The sequence below is a fragment of the Miniopterus natalensis genome, chromosome 4 (assembly GCF_054644295.1).
Source record: "Miniopterus natalensis isolate mMinNat1 chromosome 4, mMinNat1.hap1, whole genome shotgun sequence".
Taxonomy (NCBI): domain Eukaryota; kingdom Metazoa; phylum Chordata; class Mammalia; order Chiroptera; family Miniopteridae; genus Miniopterus; species Miniopterus natalensis.
Genome location: NC_142084.1, coordinates 4,575,927 through 4,582,702, shown reverse-complemented (window position 1 = coordinate 4,582,702; position 6,776 = coordinate 4,575,927).

The following is a 6,776-nucleotide window of genomic DNA, read 5'->3' as shown; positions in this document are numbered from 1 at the left end:
GCACCCGGCACACTGATGCCAATTAATTGTCCCAAAAGCTACCCGGTTCTGTCCCACGTGTCCTCACGTCAGTGTAGATAAGGAAGGAAAAAGAACCCAGTCATCGAATTCACTGGTAAAATAAGTTAAAAAATAGAAAAGGAATTAAACTTAGCACTTACCTGATGAAGCGAATGGCATTCACGTTAGCGCGCGTAGGTGGCTCTTGTTTTCCACACATAACTTATCGAGTCATAATTTAGCAAGCGACAGGTTACAGGGATTCTGAATGTAAATGAAACAAGTGAAAAATACAAAGGAAAAGTTGCTAAAAATTCAGTTTTCCTTTTAAAGGTCTCATTACGTCATAAGTAGCAGACTTTACTGAGGCTCGGTGACAAGGGAGCAAGCCTGGGATCTTCACAACATGTGTGGGAATAGGAAAGAAATGCCCGGGTTTGCAGGGTGAGTGAATTCAAAGGCCACTCCTGGGGGACCCTTCGAGCACAGCCTGCCCCCACCTACCAAGCCCAGGACATTCTTTCACTGTCCCACTGCAAGTGCTAACATCATCTGTCTGCACACAAGCATTTATCTCAACTACAGAAATTTAAATACTGTCAGGATGTTGCCATCCTCTCCCAGCGATGGGCAGAGACGGTTTTTTGGGGGTTTTTTTGGTTTTTTTTTGTTTTGTTTTTTAATATATCTTTATTGATTTCAGAGAGAGGAAAGGAGAGGGAGAGAGAGAGAGAAACATCAATGATGAGAGAGTCATTGATCCATTGATCGAGCCCACAACCAGGGCATGTGCCCTGACCGGGAACCGAACCCCGATCGCCTGGATCCTAGGTCGACGCTCAACCGCTGAGCCACGCCCAGCCGGGCGGGCAGAGAGTTTAGAAATGCTTCTGTGCTGCAGCCTGGGCCACGAGCCACTGAGGACAGGACAGTGACAGTGACGTATGTGCTCCGTGCACGTCGGCTGAACTCCGCCGCGTTCCATCGAATTGATCGCATTGCATTCCGAGGAGCGTGCAGTGGCATTTTCAGTGGCTTGTGCAGTTTTTTCTCTAACAGGGAGACCAGTTCTTCCTCGGATCGAGTACCGTTGAACGAAAGTGTTGCTGTCCCGGAAGAAGAGCGAGCGTAACCTTCCACGTCATAAACGTGGTTTTAACTAATGAGGTGGCAGACACCACAGCTGTATCCAGCTCTGCGCTTCATTACGGAACACCATCTAATTGCTTTATGACATCACCAGGTTAACCTAATAATTTATTCTGTAAATCTATTTTTGTATGGATTTCCATTCCAAAATATAAAGATGAACAAAATAAAATTAACTTACCTGCTCTTAAAATAGTTCATTATGCCTGGCTAATCAGAAAAATACATGAAACTGATAAAACCATACACTTCTTTCACACAGCTTCTTGGGCTCTGGCCAAAATCATAGGAATTAAAATTCTTTAAAATGTTGACCTACCAACGTCCATGCCTATACACATGTGTTTGATTGTTCCTAGTTCATTAATTTAAATATGTGATATGTGCCAAATATTCTAAAGCCCCCCTCTTAATCAATTAAAATATTTATTGTCTATTGACCCTCCCAGAGTCTAAGCCGGGTGCGCTGGAAATCGATCCCGCGCTTTCAGGATGGACACCCCCACGCCCACCAGGTCCGGCTTTCCCTTGGGTGGTCTTCATAGGCCCTCTGCACTTCAGGGGTGCTCGGCATTGCTGAAAGGACACAGCTGCTGTCTTCAAGAAGCTGGAGTTGAGCAGGGGCAGACCAATGACCAGTGGACTCCAGTGCAGACGTCAAGCATCTGACAGAACAACGTGTAGGTTTCCATGGGAGAAAAAGAGGAGACGCAGCCAGGGAGTCAGTTCCAAGCAGGTCCTAAGGAACATGCGTGCAGGTGGATTGCTGATGACAATGTGGAGCCAAGGAAGAGCCCCTGACCCAGAGGCAGGAGGGAGGAAGGCAGACGGGAGGTCACCTGGTGAAACAGATGGTGACCGCGCAGCTCAGCGGCTTCCTGTCCACCGGAGCGTGTGTCCCACACCTCGCGTTAGGAGGAGACTGATCCTCTGTCAATATCCTTCGGTCCCCAAATTTCTCTCACCAGATGTAGCAGGTGGTCAGTTCAAAACATTTTTTCAGGCTAGAGTGATACAGAAAACATGTTTGAGCCTTGAAGCACCTTTAAAAAGCCGTCCTGCATCTGTGAAGCCCACCGCGCCCACGGCTGATGTAGGGACAGGGACAGCTCTCAGGGAACACCTGGGTTGTCACAGTTTAACTTAGGAAACTGGACACTCCATACGATTCCTACCCATTGATCATCTCACGTTTTAGCCTCCGAAACCACAATGTTTAATATTTTAAGCAAAGTTAAGCAGATGTAGCATTCATTTAATAATATAATAGTAACAGACCCAAAAATAAGTGAGCAATAAAAATCTATGGTAAGCAAAAACAGACATTCTTAAAGAGCAAAACAATAATATAACAGTATAGAAAAACAGGCACCAGATGTCGGTTACAGGATGGAAGCACTGTCCCGTCAGTCTGCGCTTTTAAAGAATATTAAATTATTAAAATGTATACCTCACTCTAAATTTTATAAAAAATGCAGAGTTTTAAAATGTGTATGTTATAAGCCCTTTGGCCAAAATGTCTAAGTCAGCTTTGATTTTCGCCGTCAGCGCAGCGGCTGGGACAGACACTGTTGATAAAGTTCGGGGGCGTCGGGCCTGGAGCACAGTGCGGTCAAGCAGCACCTGGGAAGACGCCCAGATGGGCCTGGGCTGCTGAGCACAGTGCCCTGAGGTTGTGGGCACGTTACAATGGCTCCACAATCGACCCACCCGAGAACAGTAAGTGCATTTGAGGTTCATAAATGTGTAATAAGTCCAGACGATAAGAACCGGCCACACGTTTTCCAGACTCGGTTGCCTCCCAGGGGCCTAATGCTCAGGGATGCGTGACACTTCGCAGACCTCTTTGTTCATCGAGAATGAGATGCTTCTCCAAAGAGGAGATTAAAACATGCTCATATTTACTGAGCTCCAGGTGAGAACGTCAAAGAAGTGTGCTAAAATGACTAAAACTTGGGCCTCCTGATGCAAACTGCTAAAAAGTGAGAGTTTATGACATAGACAATCCACGAGTGAAGATGAAGACTGCATCATTTGGAAGGTCTCACTCACTATACACAGTGTTGGCACTTGTACGCTCATTGAGAGGGATCCAGCCACTGTCTGGGCTCTGGGCTCTGGGCTGGATGATCAGAGTCGATATTTCCCTGTCAGGCTGACTGATGACAAAAAGGAAACTGTGGTTCAGACACTAAATTTTGTGTTTTGAAAATTCAAATTTTACTGAACTTTTAAATTTTTTCTAAATAGGAATAAAAGTATTTTTTATGGTAAAAGACTAGATTTAAATAAATATCCCAAATATTTGTGATATTTGCCAAGGGCTTAAGATTTCAGTTCTCAACCCTTTCCTTACTACCAAAAATTATGTTTTTATCAATCTCACATATTTTTATATGCTTATTTTGAAGTAACTGACACACGGGAAACGGGAGTAATAAGAGCAACGCACGGATTCTTGGGTGAGTGAAATAGGTGGCCTCGGTGAAAAGTCAGCACCTGTCAATAAAGAAACAGGGGCTGCAAGGATGTCAGTTCTCCTACCCAGCCTTTGCCCCCGCCGCTCCCCCCGACCCGTGTGGTGTCTCGGCTGCTGCTGCCATTGGGCCTTTTGTCTTCCTGCAGAGCTTTGCATTTGGTCTGGTGAAAAAGCCCCAGGTTTTCCCTGATCGCAGCGCCCCCGGGGTTTTCAGGTAACTTGTCGCGTGGCTGTGGCCCAGCCTGCAGTGGTGCTCAGCAGCCCTGCTGCCTGGTTTGTCTAGAGAAGGCCGTGCGCGTTTCATTGGCCGCAGCCGCTCGGTCCCAGCTCCTACAGAGAAAGAGAGCGTGGGTGATGCTCTTCCTAAGTCCCAGGGGCGACACTGCGGTGTCTTCCAGGCATCCGATATTAGAGCCTCTCGTAAGCTACGGGACATCAGGGCACGAACAGCTCTTTGCGATTCATCCTCACGAAGGGGAGAATCTACAGAAACGAGCGACACGCGCCTTCCCGCGGCCGGCGTGCGCACCGAGATGAGCTAGTCTCCAGCCGCACACCGCCGGTCACCCAAGACACCGAAACAACGCCAACCAACCCTGTTATCTTTTAAAGTGAAATCCTATCAAACATTCTCAGGAGGCTACTCTGTGTTTCATTAGGTCAGTTCAGTTTCTAGCTATTTACTCGTAAGGACTGTATCTCCCTTTTCGGAGGAGATCTTGAGAACCTCGGTTTCCTGAGAGGCTCAGCTTCATGTGGGGACCAGGCTCACCGAGGAGACACCGCCCTGAGGCAGGCCTGCGTCTGGAATGGGGAACCCTGCTGCGAACTGTTCCACGGGTGGGGGCAGGGCACGGTTAAGGCTACAGTCTTCTACTGGAAGCTCCCCCCACTGAGCAGCACTAGCTTTCACTAACCACCCCCCCCGGAGTAGCATGCAAACCCGCTCCAGAGGGGACACCCTAAGTGCTGCCTCTTCCAGCCCAGGACCCTGTCGATGAAGGTCAGATGCTGGCTCTTTGCTACCAGGTGGCCTGACATGGTTTGGGTCCCTCACCCGAGGGCCTTCTTTCCCTCACATATTAGATGGAACGGTCAATGGGAAAGGCTGGCAAGCATCTGAGCAGGGCTGGGTTCCAAAAGTGCAGGTGCGCCCTCCTTTCTCCCTGGGTTCCTGGTGCAAATAACGGGAAATCGGCAGCAGATGCTGCTTGGAGGGGCTCCACAGAAGCCAGGAGGCCCCAGGGCATGGACCGAGCATGAACATTGGAAGAGGGGGTGTTTTTTGCAGTAAAATGTAAGCTCGTGATGAGAAATATGTACGCTGTCTTGTCACCTCGGGCTCAAGATGTATTTGTAATGTTTTGTTTTGTTAAAACATCTAAATCGCTATAGGGAACAGTATTTTTAACCCTGATGGTTATGATTTCCTGTAGGTTTGGAATATATCAGCATCGGGGGATTGAAATTCTTTGCATAATTATTTTAAATGTTATGTGTGCTGTGAGCTGCAAAAAGTCCTCACACATTGTCGTGCCATCTGGAACCCGTTTCCGCTCTTTACTGTGAGTGCAGATCCCAGCTGAGAAATCCACGGGTTCGTTAGTGTTTGCGTTGCTGTGAGTGTCTTTGCTGTCCAAGATTTAGCAATGAGGCAAAGATCTTGGGGGCCTTAAAGGGGCCAGGACTTGAAGTGATCCGGGTCCTTCCTTGTCCTGTTCACCGGCTCCACGGTGTCGGTGCAGCGAGAATAATTCTAACTCCTCTGAAAACAGGGCTTGGACTGTTTTAACCATTGACTTCCCTGGTACGAGGGTGGAGATCGTGACGAAAACCCTCGTGGATGAAAACTGAAGCTTCTGGAAGGTTCCGGTGTTCGCAGTAAAGCACTAGGCATGCGGCTGGTTCTGAAAAAAGCGGGCGCAGACTCAGGGGACAGGCCTGGCACGAGCACGGAGAGCGAGGCTCCCGTGGGGACGTGACTGCGTTCCCCTCCCCACTCCGCGCACAGGCCTGCCCCGCGCCTGCCTCGGTTCCTGGCCTGCGACCTGCTTCTTTCTGGTTCCAGCCCAGCTTCCCCATCAGCCAGCAGGGCTGCTGGGAGGGCGGCCGGCGGCCGGGGTTCACTGGGCTTTAGGGGGGACCTGGCCGGGACAGAGCGAGGCCCGGGGCCCTGGTCCGGGGAAAACGCCGGCTCAGGCTGCTGAGAGCAGGAAAGGGGCCAGCCGCGGGCTTGAGCTGTGGGCAGGAGACAGGCGCCCCTCCCTCCACGCAACCTCGGCAGCCAGCTCGGGGGTTTGTGCCGGGTCCTAGGGGCTCCCCGGGCTCGGGGAGGCGCCTCCACATCTGAGGGTCGGGGTGAGGGGCCGGCTGAGAAGGCTGAGCCCGCGTCCTCTGGGCCTCATTCCCAGCGCCCTCGACAGGGCCGCCGCCTGCGAATCCACTCGTGGCGATGCCTGGGCCGCGGGGAACGTGAGGGCGAGGCAGCAGCCGCCGCAGACGAAACCGTAAACGCCCCCTAACCGAGGAACAGGTTACTTTTTTTTACTTTAAATGTTCTGTCGTTGTAGGATTAAGATAATCAATTCCTTAATGCTCATAAGCAGAGGTTTTAAAAGAATGAAAGGGAAAAGAGTTTTGTGTTGTACGGAATTTAAATGTGTTTGAACATTAATCCCACATTAAGGGAGAGGCCATTCCTGTCCTTCAAAGCTCAGCTTAGGGGCTTTGCCTGCAGGCCCATCAGTCGAAACAGCAGCGGGAGGCCTGGCCTCGAGTCTCGTCCACCCGCTGGTGAACCCCGGTCTTTTGAGGCCACGGGTCTAATGTGTAACGTGTTCCTCCTGCCCCTTCACTGTCCTGACCCCTCAGAGATCCCCTTAAAAAGCCTGGCAGGCGCTGGGCTCACTACCTCCTCTTAGTAACTGCAGATACGTGAGGATCTGTGTCACCTGCAGCCCTGCTCCCCCGAGATCCGAGCTTGTGGAGTAAAACATGGACTCAGCACAAGCTGATTTCTGCCCTTAATCCCCACACCAGCTGTGGCATCAAGAAGCCTCTTTGAGACGGTGTTTCCTCCCCTTAAAGTGAGACATCTTATTCTGTGCAATGCTCTTTTCATCAGATGTTCACTGGCTTTAGGAAGAAG